The sequence below is a fragment of the Talpa occidentalis genome, unplaced genomic scaffold, assembly GCF_014898055.3.
Source record: "Talpa occidentalis isolate TD23 unplaced genomic scaffold, MPIMG_talOcc4v2.1 talOcc4.2, whole genome shotgun sequence".
Taxonomy (NCBI): domain Eukaryota; kingdom Metazoa; phylum Chordata; class Mammalia; order Eulipotyphla; family Talpidae; genus Talpa; species Talpa occidentalis.
Genome location: NW_023602073.1, coordinates 33691806 through 33706217, shown reverse-complemented (window position 1 = coordinate 33706217; position 14412 = coordinate 33691806). Strand labels below are relative to the sequence as shown.

General features: G+C 50.2%; 1 protein-coding gene across 1 annotated transcript in view; it reads right to left on the bottom strand.

Moving 5' to 3' along the window:
• LOC119251183 (patr class I histocompatibility antigen, A-126 alpha chain-like) overlaps positions 1–14412 on the bottom strand; it is a gene marked incomplete at its 5' end in the record, with an annotated part of 301825 nt that overhangs the window by 63966 nt on the left and 223447 nt on the right. The window lies entirely within an intron of this gene.

Genomic DNA, 14412 nt, shown 5'->3' with positions numbered 1-14412 from the left:
CATGGTCAAGCATTCCATTCCTTGGTATTTATCCAAAGAACGTAAAATGCTAATTCCGAGGAATATGCGCCTCCTATGGTCACTGCAGCACTGTCTACCATAACCAAGCAATGGAGACTACCTAAGTGCCCAACGGCAGGTGATGGGATAAAGAACACAAACCGTATACACAATGGAATACTACTCAGCCATGAAAAAGAAAAATACTGACTTTGCAACAAGGATAGATATGGATGGGATTATGCTAAGTGAAATAAGTTTGAAGGAGAAAGTTAAATACTGGATGATTTCATTCATATATGGAATATAAAGAAACAAAGCAGGCACAGGTGAAACTAAACCAAAACAAACTCTAGAAATATGACTCTGGAATTGAAGGTATGGGGTGGGGGTAAGAGCAGGAAACAAGGTAGGAAGAGGACCCAGTGGACTATGGTGAAGACTGTGGGTGCCCTTATGGTAGGCGTGATGTGGTAACAAACATCTGAAGAGGGGTGACCCTGGGCCTCTGAACACATACAGTGTGTAAAGCAATGTTACCTCAACTGAGTAGTACAATGAGGGGAAAAAGAAAAGAAAAAAGCAAATTGTCTCCTCCAGCAGTCACTGTCATGCAGGCTGAGGGGCTGGTTTCCCACAAGGTCAGAGGCAGGAGGTGCAGGGACTCCTGGGGTTGTTCAGACCCCGCTGAGTAGAGACACTGCAGAGAGGGCGGCTCTGAGGGGACCAGAGACAGAGGGTCAGAGTAACCCCAGTGCTGAGTGAGGGTCTGGTTCCCAAGGAGAGGGGAGTGTGTGTGTGTGTGTGTGTGTGTGTGTGTGTAACAAGAATGACAGGATATACAACACAAGATGATGGGAAGACAATTAACATCAAGCCCCAGAATGAATGAATTGAAATCGCACACAGAGTAAAGAGTGTGAGAACAACACCTCAGTAAATGCAGTTCTGTGGAGAAGCAGTTTCCAAGCAGGACTGAAAAGGCATTGGACCTGAAGAAGAGGCTGAGGTTTAGAACTATCTCATGGTTGGTTTGAGGTGTAAGGAGCTGGGCAGGACCCCTGCTCCAGGCCCCTGCTAGGATGTGGTGGTAACTTCACCCCTGACAGCTCCCTCCCCCAGTCGCCAATGTTCATCTTCAGTCCCCGACGTTCATCTTCTTTGGAGTCTCCATAGAAAACCCACGGGTCTCAAAATGAGGTTGTTCCATGCACTTCAGCTACTTTCTCTCTAGACCAGAACTGGAGGGAACCACACAGGGGGAGGGAGGAATGTGTGTCTCCCACTGGCCTGGCCCAGGGGCAGGATTAGCCCAAGTCACCCTAGTTCCTGAGCTGAGCCTTTGTCCACAGTCCAGGAAGGGAGGGAGATGGAGCAGGGTCTGTTGCGTCGGGCAACACCACACTGATAAAGAAACGGGTGTCGTGGACAGGCTACATGATGCAGGATGCTGCGGAAGAGGAAGATCCGGGCCGTTTTTATTGCTAGAATAATCATACAGCGTCAGTTACGTGGGGCAGGAGGACGAGGAGGAAAGGATGGGTGAAATAAGGAACGTCATCTTGGGCTTCAGGGGGACAGGAGTCTGCTGACCAGATATTTCTTATCTGCTTGATGATCACGTGTTGGAATCGAAACCAGACCCCAGACCCTGGACCATGGGCCTAATCTTATCAACAAGGCAGCCCACTGGTCAGCTTCTGGGCTCCCTTGTCCCACCTCGTGATGCATCGCCTTCCCAGGGTGATCAAGCTTTCTCTCTTGCAAGATTTGAAAGGCACCTTGTAAGGTCTGGCTCCCGTGACTGAGTGACCGGGCAGCTCTGACCTTGTGCAGGAATGCAGAACTGCAGGTCACACAAATGGCAGCTGAACAGGCTGCTCAAGTTTAGCGGACCCACCAGGGTCTCCCTCAGCTCTTAGGGGAAAATGTAATGTTAGAGGACGAACTGACGTTTCTTTCTCATTCTGGGGCTCTCCCGTCTCCCCAGCATAACCCTCCATGTGCAGCAGGGCAAGGATGTCAGGTCAAACCCAGGCTGCTTCCCCCACGCCTCTCCCCACTAGTGTTCAGGATGCATCTGCTTGTCCGCATGGCCACGCTGGAGGAGAGCACGGAAAGGTAAGTATCATTATGATATTTGCTACTGGGATTGGAGGTAAGTTTTTTTTTTTTTTTTTACTATAAAAGATCTTTTATTTGGGTTGTTGCTGTAACAAGGCTGTGCAATTAGAAAAACACCCGGGAGAAGGAGAAAGTGTTGAACTGAGTTTTCATAATACAACCAAAAAAAGGGAAAAAAGTCAACAGTGAAAATAAGAGAAACATTTGCATGAATTATTCAGTTTAACCCACGACACCCTGTGAGTTGTCAGATACCATGATCCCAGGGTAACTCATGACTGTGGGGAGTGAGACTCAGAAGCGCAGCCCAGGCCACACATTGGGCGACCCAGGGTTCTGACCACACAGGCCCTCCTGCTGTGGCAGCTGCAGTGAGGAAGGTTCACCGAGCTGAGGGGGCTGAGGCCTCAGTGTGGTCACATCCACTGGAAACATCCAGAGTGAGGGTTGGGTCCTCTTAGTGACGGGCGCCCACTACCTGCCCAGGCGCCCTTCTACTGACAAGTCAAATTAAAAAACATTCCTCCTGATGTTGCTCTGATGCTGGAGGCAGGTGGGGTGGGAGAGAAAGTGGAGGTGATGCCAGGCCCTGTGAGCCCTTCCTGCCTGGTGTGGGGAGCAGAGAAGGCAGGTGAGGGTCCATGTTGAGAAAGGCCTGGTGTGCCGTGGGGAGCAGAGACTGGAGAGGGTGAGAGTGTGCGGGGCAGGGAGGAGGCTCCTGCGGTCTGACCAGGGCAGGTGTGGTCACCTCCTCCCTGAGCGTCTCCTCTGCCCTTCCTTGTTCACCTTCCTCACCCACCTTGCAGGACAGTCATGGCCTTGGGGTCACTACTGGACCCCCCTGGAAGAAGTGACCTGCAGCATCTGCCTGGAGACAGGAGGCCCCTGGGAGCACCTCCTGTGGCCACAGCTTCTGCCAGGCCTGCTCTCAGCTGAGTGACTCTCTGACCCGCCGAGGTCACTGTGTGCTCTCCACGCTGCCAGGGGCCACCACAAGAGGGAACAGCAGGTTCAGTTTTATTCTGGTCAGTTTGTCCTCTGGGGGCAGACTTGCCCAGGGGTCATTTTCCTGCTTTTACATTTAATCTGGATCCCTGCAGCCTGGTGCAAGTGGTGGGGTATGACCAGCTTTGCTGAGGCCCGCTTCAGTAGCAAGCCTTGACAGAAGCCATGGGGAGAGAGGCCCATGGCATTCTAGGCCCAAACTCAGCATGTGGACTGTGGGCCTCCCTGAGCTCTGGCAGCGTTGGCCTGGGCTGTGCTGTGGCAGTTGGGAGACCAGCCTGGTGGGCTGTGATAGAGGGGTGCCTGCTCTGGATGCTTAGGTGAGCATGTAGCCCTGCTGAAGCCCACTCCCACTGTGATCCCTGATGCTGGGGGGAGAGGGGACCTTACTGCGTGCAGCCTACGGGCCTGTTTGATGCCATCTGAGTGACAGCAGCCCGCACTCCAGGGTGAGACTATCTGACCTCAGGCATCTGGACACATGGGCAGGTGTTTCATTTGAGAACACAGTGCCAGAATTGTAATGGACCAAACAGATTCAGGCTCTGACAGGTGTCATTCAAGATATTTTTGTTTTGTTTGTTTGTTTTAAAAGAGATTTTTATTTTTACTTACGTATGCACACAAGAATGGGGTTTAGGCCAGAGGTGTTGGGGGTAAGAGGATTCACCAGAGTCAGAGTAGGGAGCAGAACAGGAGGATCTACTGAAATACATTGCTAAGGGGAGCAGCGGGCTAGACAGGAGAGGTCTGCTGTGCCACGTGGTTGGCTCCCTGGCCAGGGATCGAACTCATGTTGTAGTGGCTGGCAATACTTGATTGTGCTGTATCTTTGACCCCTGCACCACCAGGGAGCACCCCACCATTCAAGGTTTTTGAGACCATCCAGGCCTCTAAATGGACCAATCTGATTGGAGCTCCACTGGCACCAACCAAACAGCTGGGATTATAAAGGGGCCAATCAAGCTTGAAAGGTGGCACCCTGAAGAGGATACAAGCCAGAGCAGCAGCCAGCCTGAGCCACTTGATAGACAGCTACTGGTCAGATTTGTCGGTACTCCTAGAAAGATCTTTGCCAAGCCCTCTGCAGAGTGTGAGACCTTTCCAGAGACCTTTCTGAGACCTGATGGCTACACCTGCCTCTGGCCCTGGCTCTAACACCGCCTGCAAAGAACATCGTCAGGCTGTCCCTGGGGTTTCTAAAGGGGCTGTTTGCTGGTGGCTTATGCCCAGCCTCTCTAAGGCTGTTTGCTGTTGGTACAATGGCATCTTGATTAAGATGTAAACTGGCATCTCTGGCACCATTGCCTGCTGGACCAGTGCTGACCAGCACTGCTGACCTGTATCTGGCCTCCTCTGAGAGCTGTCCACCACTTCTCATCCTTGGGCACCATCTCCTGGTGCTATCACATCTTGCACTGTCCAGTCATGGGTCTGGTGCTGTCCGCCCGGCCTTTGGACAGCTGTTGCTGGCTGCTGCAGCGTCACCTGAGCAGCCCCACCTGGGATCACCCCCAGCTGCCACCGGGAGTTGGATCCTGCTCCACTGCTTACCTGTTGTCACCAGCTCCAGGCTGTCATAGCACAGCTTGTGTGAGTAGCCTTTGTTTTGGACCGGTGGACACTGAGGACACTGTCTGAGGTAGGACGGATGGCCATTTCTGGGCTTAGACACTCCTTCCTTGTTTGCAGTCTCCCCTTTTTAATAAACCCTGTTGCTTTTACATCCTGAGCCTGAGTGTTGTCTTGCAAGTGTGAGCACATGGATGAGGACCCAGAGACAGTGACTGTCCCCAACATTGCCCTGTTTTAACATAACCTGAGAGTGGAACTGGTGACTGTCCCGCTGCAGGGTGTGGTGTCCTGTGCCCACTTGACCCCCCCTTCTCTGTTCAGGCCTGAGAAAGTGACAAGTGAAGCTGCAAAAATTCATGCCTCATCCTCCCTGGTGGCATAAGGGGTTAAGCACAGCACTGTGAAGCTATCCACAGCCTCTGAAGCACGAGTTAGATCCCCGACCAGGGAGCAACCCACATGGTGCAGCAGACCTCGCCTGTCTCACCCACTGTTCCCCTCAGCAGTGGATTTCAGTCAGTCTGCCTGTCCTGCTCCCCACTGCCTCTGGTGAATCCTCTTACCCCCCACACCTCTGCCCTGTACCCCAGTTCTTATAAGCATGAATAAATAAATCTTGGGCCTCCTAGTGGCACAAGGGCTTAAGATGCAACCTATGAAGCTGTCCGCAGTCTCTGCAGCACGAGTTCAATCCCTGGCCATGGAGATACCCACATGGCGCAGCAGACCTCTGCTGACTTGTCCACTGCTCCCCTCAGCAGTGTATTTCAGTCACTCTGCCTGTTCTGTTCCCCGCTGTCTCTGGTGAACCCTCTCACTCCCCCCTTTGGTCTGTTCCCCAGTTCTTGTATGCATAAACACATACATTTAAAAATAATTAAATAAATCTTAAAAACAAAATCCATGCCTGCCAGAGTGTTAGGATTTGAGCTAAAAAGAACTTCAAATCCATTCTTATTTTCTAGATGAGGGTAAATATTGAAAAGAGCATCAGGCCAGTGATGGCAGAACGTAGACACAGCAGGTACCCTGACTCCCTGTCCTTGCTCATGCCCTGACGCCTGAGGGAGGACAGAGGCTGAGGGTTCCGGAGAGGAGCTGGACACTCCCCTCCTCCTGCTCGGCCCTCATGGAAAAAGCAGGAACCAAATGGTGAGAAAAGTTCAGGCCACGGGAAGCTGTAAGTCTGTCTCCCATGACCAGTCCTTGCCCGGGGAGGGCTGTGCGCTAGGAGATGTGACCATAAGGCCGTGAGCCCTGATGACAACATCATCTAGGAGGGGGACCATGGAGCAGAGGGTTCCTGTTTCTCCCCAAACACTTCAAACCGTCTCACTGAAAGGATGTTGATATAGAGGGAAAATGAGGAATCAAGTTTAAAGCAAAAGGATACTTCTGAGTCCGGGGTACTGAGGCGATACAATACATCATTATTGAAGTGACATGGAGGATTTCAGGACAGACGCCCTGTGGACACGCACAGGTGCAAGAGGAAGATCTGCAGGTGAGGCCTGTGAGCACACGTGTGAGGACCTATGTAGGGTCAGAGACACGTGAAAGAGACAGAGATGTGGGTGAGAGACCCAGGGGAGCCTGACAATGGCAGCTGTTATCTTGATGTGGATTTGACATTGCTCTTGTCCTTCCAGACTTGCCTGGCCCCTCCTGCCCCTGTCCCATGGGTCACCAGTAGGTGCCATAGATTGTGGCAGGCTTTTGGGCCTCAGTGGTTCTGCTTTGAGCCAAGCCTGTTTGGCTGGACATTTACCCATGAGGGGACGGGTAGCTTTGGGTGCTTAATTGGGAATTATTTATCTATGTTCTTTCTCTTCTCTTTCCCTATTACACACTAATTCTCTATTGCACACTCATTGTGTTCAAGTTCTTTTCTAACAAAAATGTTATGTGTTAGATTTTGTCTTTAGGCAGCTGATGCAGATCCCATGTAGAGTGTACAGGTTTGAGGGCCCTGGGAACCCCTCATTCAGCCCGCTAACAGGACCAGACTTCATCCTCATGTGCCAGAGTTCCTTTCCCTCCACACCCTTCAACGGGTCATTCTCACAGGTGTGAGGTGGTAACTCATTGCGGTTTTAATTGGCATTTTCCTGACAGCACATGATGATAAACATGTATCCATGTACCTGTTGGCCACATGTGTGTCTTCTTTAGAAAAGTACCTATTTAGCTTCCCTGCCCCTGTTTTGATTGGGTTGTTTCCTTGTTTTGGAGTTCTTTGTAGATCTTGGATAGTAACTCCTTGTTGGATTGATGATGTGCAAATATTTTCTCTGACTCAATATTGTCTTTTCATTTTAATGATAGTTTGCTTCACTATGTAGAAGCTTTTTAGTCTCATGTGATTCCATTGGGTTTTTGTTTTTTTTTTGCTTTTGTTTCATTGGAGCACAGAAGACATTATGGGCAGTGAAAATACTCTGATGGACACAGGTCATTGTACATTTGTCCAACAACACCCACAGAACGGACAACACCAGAGTGAACCCAAAGGGAAACCATGAGTTTGGCGACTGTGACGTGCGGGTCCATCACTGGTAACACACGTGCCAGTCTGGTCTTAACACGTGATTTGGTTGTGATGTGTGAGGAGTGTTATAAATTGAGTAATGTAGTGTAATTTACTTTTGAAAGCATATTTCATGCACATACAAGAATATTTAAATAACACTCAAGGACACACATAGGTAAGTCACCCCCCCAACACCCAGTCAGCTAGGACATCTGCTCAAAAACAGTTAGTGATTTATCATTTCTCTTCTTAAAATATATATATATATATATATATATAATCCATGCTTCTGTCTGGACAACAATGCTTGTTTTCCTGTCAGTACAGGAGTTCAGGACACAGAGTGGGGGAAACATTTGCAAATCATGAATCTGATCAAGGACTGTATCTAGAATTTACAAAATAACCCTTAAAACTCAATGAGCAGAGATAAATAACACAATTTTAAAAGGGACAAAAACAGTATTGTAAATGAGTGGTGCCTCATTTGAAAAATGGACAAAAGACTTTAACAGACACGTCACCAAGAAGAGACACAGACGACAAGGAAGAACATGAACAGATGCTCAGCATCACAGGGCACTAGGGAAAGACAAAGGGAACAACAGTGACACCATCACACCTGGTAGGGGCTGAAAAATGCAAACCCTGCACAGGTGCTGCCCAGGATGTGGACAACAGGAGCCTCAACACTGCCTGCAGGAATGCTAAAGGGTGCGGTCACTGTCAAAGATCTTTGACAGTTTCTTTGAAAACCCAAAAACCTGACATACAGCCCAGCGATCACTGCCCCAGCTAGTTACCCAAATAATTTGAAAACATATTTGGGGGCCTCCCTGGAGGCACAAGGGGTTAAGACGCAACCTATGAAGCTGTGTGCAGTTGGGGAGGTGACCCACATGGCGCAGCAGACCTCTCTTGACTCGTCCACTGCTCCCCTGAGCAGTGTATTTCAGTTAGCTGCCAGTTCTGCCCCCAACTCTGTCTCTGGTGAATCCTCTCAACCCCCTCATCCCTGGCCTGTACCCCAGTTCTTGTATGCATAAATAAATAAATCTTTAAAAAAATGAAAACTTATATTAATAAACTCTGCATGCATGTAAATGTTTTTTTCTACTTTATTTTTTTATTAAGATTTATTTTTTTATATTCCCCATACAATTGCACCCCCCTCATTTTGACCCCAATCCCTCTTCTCCCCTCCCCCCCATAGTGTGTCTCTGGTTTATAGTTGCTTGGTGATTTTGATTTTTTCTTTATTATAGTTATTCTTTTTCCTAGTCCCTTATTTAGGTTTTCTAGATTCCTGCTATGAGTGAGACCATCTGGTATTTTTCTTTTTCTTTCTGGCTTATTTCGCTGAGCATGATCCCTTCCAGCTCCATCCATGTTGCTGCAAATTGCATGTGTTTACCTTTTTCGATTGCTGAGTAATATTCCATGGTGTATATGTACCACATCTTCTTGATCCAGTCATCTATTTTTGGGCATTTGGGTTGTTTCCATAACTTAACTATTGTAAATAGTGCTGCTATAAACATAGGGGTGCAGGTGCCCTTGAAATGAATGTTTCTGTGTCATTTGGGTCAATGCCTAGGAGTAGAATCATGCATGTAAATGTTTATAGCAGCACACCCATAAGTGTGAGCTGCCCATACTGACTTCCTTCCAAAGACAACAGCCTCTAAATAAATGGGAAAAAGAGAAGCTTTTCAGGAAGAAATCTGGGAAAGTCTGCCTTAGCCAGGTGTTGAAGGTTAACACCATCAGTGATGGGTCAGGTGGACATAATGAGCACTGCCGTGGTGAGTGGACAATGTCCCTGCACCCCTGGAGTCTGCTTCCCCAAACCCACAGTCCCAGTCAAAACAAAAAACCTAAATTGAGGGACAATACTCCTGAGCAGTGCTCCTTGATGGAGGCTAAGAGTAGGAAATTTAGGGTGGAGGGGTCACAAGACCTGAAACTGGAGGTGGGGGTAGAAGTGATTAACATAGTCATTAAATCAATTATGGAAATGAAAATCCGCTGTGGGCCAACTGCTATAGCAAGTATCAGATGCTACAGGAAGTATAAGGAGGTGCAGACCAGAGGCGGGATACAGGGATGGAGCCATTGCAGAGACTCGCTGCTCCTGACAAATCAGCCCAGTCACACTGTTAGGGGAAAAAGGCTGTCCCAAAGCTAATTCCATACAGGCTTTGTGGACTCCACCCCCACCCCAGTGTTAGGGGGAAAAGGCTGCCCCAAAGCAAATTCCATACAGGCTTTGTGGACTCCACCCCCACCCCAGGCCAAAGCCAAAGACACTGGAAACTCTACATCCCATCACCACCCAAGGGAAGGTGGCTGGGACCTGAGGGTGGGGTTAAGCAGCCAGGTGGATACAAAAGGCAGACATGTGGGCTTTGGGGCTCTCTCCATTTTGGGGCCCTCGGCCAGCTCGCGGCGTCCGTCTAGCTCTGAGAGTGACTTTGGGTTTCCAGGTCGTTGGATCGGGTAGGACACATTAAAGACTTTATTTCCCTATTTTCTCCCTGAGTTGTACATTTTCCTTATTTCTTTTTCTCTTGTAAATAAACCTTTTATTAGCCCTTTTGCGTGTGTCTGTAGTAGAGTATTCATAAGTCCCTTTAAAGCGCGCGGGTGAGGACCCACAGCCAGGAACCCGTTTAATATCGGGGTTGCTCTATAACAACACCATAGAATTAATTTAACAACAGATGACAATTCCACAAAGGAATGAGCCCTCCCTCCCAACTAGAACACTACCTCAGGGCCCTTTCTGCCCCAGGAAGACGCAGCTCTGCTCCCAAGGCTCCGCCTGGGGCCTGCAGGCTTCTCCTCACACACCCGCCCTCTCCAAGGGCAGCTCCTCCTGTCTACTGGTGTCTGCACAAGCATCGTCTTCTTTCCTTGTGTGTGTGTGTGTGTGTGTGTCCCCTCACGCCACTGAGAGGAGGACTCTGGTGAAGCTTTTCTTACAGGTGACCCAAGAACCTCCATCTGTGACCCCAACACCTCTCCCAAACATCACTCCTCACCAGTGTCAATGTTATAAAAACAAGGAAAGTCTGAGGAACTGCCATCCAGGCAAACTGGATGGGATTATGGAGCATCAAATGGACATTAGCAAAAACTGAAATGAAAGTATGGCATTTAGTTATTATGTCAACATTGCTGCAGTAGTTGTTAAAAAAAAAAAAAACTGTACTCTTGTAGGATGTTAACATGGAAATGGTGTGGGAGAAACAAGACGTGTACTGCCTTTGCAACTTTTCTGTAAATCGAACAGTATTCTTTAAATGTTATTTTTTAAAATACTCTCAATATTTAATAGGTTATAGAAGGAAATATTTTCTCTTTTCCAGTTTTCCCAGGTATCACCGTCCAGGGACTGGAGAGAGGGGTTCTGAGTAGAAAAGCTGGAAACCTCACACACAGGGCAGGCTCCGGAGTCTCCTCTCCTCTGAGCCCTGCTGCTCTGACTCCTCACAGAGCATCTCTCCCCAGGACGCCGCCCTCCAGGACCCCCAACTCTGCCCACCTCAGGCCCCGCCCCGACCTGGCGGCGCCACCAGAATCCGGAGCAGCGCGGCAGCGCCCCCGTGTGGCCACAGGGCTGAGCACAGGAGCCCAGAGCCGCCCTTTCTCCTGCTCAGCCAGGCCCTCCCCAGGCTCCCTGGGCCCCCAGCGGCAGGACAGGGATCTGCACACAAGGGGGCGCCCAAGTCCAGTGTCAGGTCAGAAGTCCTCAAATTTTCTTGGTCCTATGGCCAAAGGACAAAGCAGGTTTCCAGGTCATTACAGCTGATTCCCAGATTATGGGCTGATCCCCAAATATAGAGTTTCCTTTAGTCTTGGATGGATCCTTGGACTCCAGAGTCTCTGTCATTTGTTTCTGCTTCTGCTTCCAGGGAATTAACATTCAATTCTACCCAGGAGCCCAGGTCCTCTCCCAGGAAAAGGACAAGGTTCCAGGAAAACGCCAAGACCCGTGGGCCGACCACCCATCCACGTCTTGCAGCAGGGGGGAGCAGGAGTGATCAGAGCCGGGGAGAGACCCGGGGAGCTGGTGGTGGTGTGTGGTGGATCATTGGTGGAAGGGCCGCACCTAAGAGAAACAACTATAGAAAGATGACCCACGCTGTAAGGAAATAAATACACATAATTAAAAAATTCTCCATCCCTGAATGAGGGGAGGTTGAGGAGAGCCCCCAGGGCATGACTAGGAAGACGGGGAGGCTCCTGGAAATGGAGCAGAGGATGAAAATGGGGACTAGGGGATGGGGCCCCAAAGGAGTGGTGGGGGCACCAGGAAGGGTGGGGCCAGGAAGGGGCAGCATCAGGGACACTGTGAGAGGAAGGTCTGTGTGGGAGACGCGGCTCTGGCTGGGGCTGGGAGAGTCTCTGTCTCCCCTGGTGGGACTGCAGAGGGGCTGGTGCTGTAACTGACCAGGGAATCACTTAAGTTCTGGGCCTTTCCTGTCCGTGCAGGGCTGGTGTGACTCAAACACGCACACTCAGGCTGATGAAGGAGAGAGAGGAGGAGAGGACAGATGGTTAGGAGGAGGCCCCCATTTCCTGAGCCACAACATCCTCCCCAACTCCCCAATGCTCGGGTGGCAGGGAGATTCCTGCAATGAAGAGGAGGTGATTCAGGGAATCAAGAGGAGAAAGGCCTGTGTTGCTCTGGAGGGCCAGCCCTGGGGCTGATTCTGGGGCTCCAGGGCCCCACTCCCTGCAGGCGGGTCAGAGTCAGCCCTGCTCACAGCTCCAGGCTGCTGACAGCCCCTCTGTGCCGTGACCCTGCAGACACCGCTCTGGGGATAGTATAAAGAAAACAAAAGAGTAAAACTAAATGGGAATCTAAAAACGGTAGAACTCATTTTTTAAAATCACATATTTTGAAGGACACTTCAGAGGACGTGGAATCCTTGTCTGACAGCTCATTGCAATCAGGACCTTGACCGTCACGTGAGCTACTCTGGCCTCCACTGTTTCTTGTGAGAAAACAGCCACTGATCACTTTATCGCCTGAATATTTTACTGGTTTGTACCAAATCACTTCCTACTTTGCACCTAAAACAGAGTTCTGGCGTCTCCACAGTCTCTGAGGGGGAGGCGGCAGGAGGGGCCTCCCTCAGAGGCTCCAGCTCTGGGTCCCACGAGGCTGCGATGGGGATGAGATGTTGGCGGATCTGAACGGCCGTGATCAGCGTGGAAGGACCTGCCTCAGAGCTCCTGCATGTGGCTCCTGGAGAAAACCCTCAGGTCCTTGTCCTGTGGCGTCCCCTTAGCTGAGGGTCCACCATGTGCAGGGAGTCACCCCAGAGAGGGACCAGGAGGGGAGCCCGGGCGGGAAGTCTCAGCCCCTGTGAGCCTGACTCTGCACGTCCCTTCTGCTTCATTCTCCTCACAAGGAAGAGCCAGAGAGTCAGACACACTCACAGGGGGGAGTTGTCTCCCCTCATGTTTATCACAGAATTGGTGGAAAATCAAAAATCAACACAGAAGAACTTCTGGGCACTCATTATTTCCATTCTGCCCACATGAAAAATAAGCTGCCTCCCACCCAAGGCCCCCCAAAGTCTCTCCCATCACAGAAGCAGCGTAATGTCAGCATCTCATCACGTGACTCAGGACCACGCAGAGGAAGTTCCTTGAGAGCATCTGTGCAGTGAAGCCGTCTGTGCTCAGCTCCTCGTGGGCTGAGGCAGTTTCCTGCCCCACAAGCCCTCACTGTGGATACAGTGGAGGACAGACACAGGGCAACTTGTAGACCCATTTCTTAATATGGTTCTAAAGCCACTGAATTGAGATATAACTTACAACCATCAAGTCACTAGTTGAGGCTCACCTCTCATGTCCTTCCTGTAAGTAATGAGCAGGGCGACCCCCTCTGTCCTTGCTCACCTGGCACCAGCCAGTCCCCCATGGGCTGTTCCCTCCATGGGACCCTCACCCCCATCACTCCTCCCCAGGGCTTTGCTCCCATCCCACCATCTACACTGACCCCCTTAATGGACACAGGAACCCCCATACCCCTCCCTCCCCTGCTGCCCGACCTGCTCCCTGTCTGACCCTCCTCTCAGCCCCTCTACAGGTGGGGGTGATACAGTTACAAATGACTAGTCTCTTAGACAGGCATTAACAAGGTTGTCTTTCCCCTATGTCCCTACAGGTTTGTCTTTGATGGGCATTAGCAAGACTAAGAGTTTGTCTTCCCCCCATTTGTTGCAATTTCCCCCTTGTTTGAGAGATTTATCTTTATGACTCATCTCCCAGATGAATGTTCCTGCATTTCCTTTTTTTTTTCATTTTATTTTTTTCCTTCTTTTTTTTTTAAAGATTTATTTATTAATGCATACCAGAACTGGGGTACAGGCCAGAGGTACGGGGGAAGGGGTGGTGAGAGGATTCACCAGAGACAGAGCGGGGAGCAGAACAGGCAGACTGATGAAATACACTGCTGAGGGGAGCAGCGCACGACACAGGAGAGGTCTGCTGTGCCATGTGGGGCCCTCACCCGCCGGCTGGGATCGAACTGGCGCTGCAGAGGCTGCAGACAGCTTCACAGCGCTGTGCTCAACCACCTGCGCCATAAGGGGAGTCCCGGGGTATTTATTTTTTTTTAATAATACTCCAAGCCCTCACTGTTCCTTCTCTTCCGTGCTGCCACCTTTCAACAGCAATAGCAACCCTGTGCTGTCTGATTCTGTGTAGAAACGGGATGTCGTAGAGATGACCCACTCCCCACACTGCCTGGTTCCCCTCCCCCTCCCTGGTCATGGCCACTCATGGAGGCAGGACCAGTAAGGGACCTTCTATTACAAAGGAAAAGCACAACAATTAAAAGAAAACTGTGTATATATGTCTCTAGTGAAGCCTCTCACCCTCCTGCGCATCTGGCCTGTACCCCAGTTCTTGTATAAATAAATAAATAAATAAATCTTTATAAAAAATACCCCAATATTCCTCTTGCTGCTGGAGATGGGGGCACCCAGAGGAGGAGAACAGAACTGAGCACAAAACAGTCATAATTCCCTTCTGGGGGGAACGTGGTCTGCTTAAACCCAAGAGGGATCAGATCAAAGGTGGTTTGGGAAGGCCAGATCTGTCAGGGATGGAGGTTGGAAGAAGTTCTGGGGTTGGGGGGGCTTTTGGCAACTAGGTGG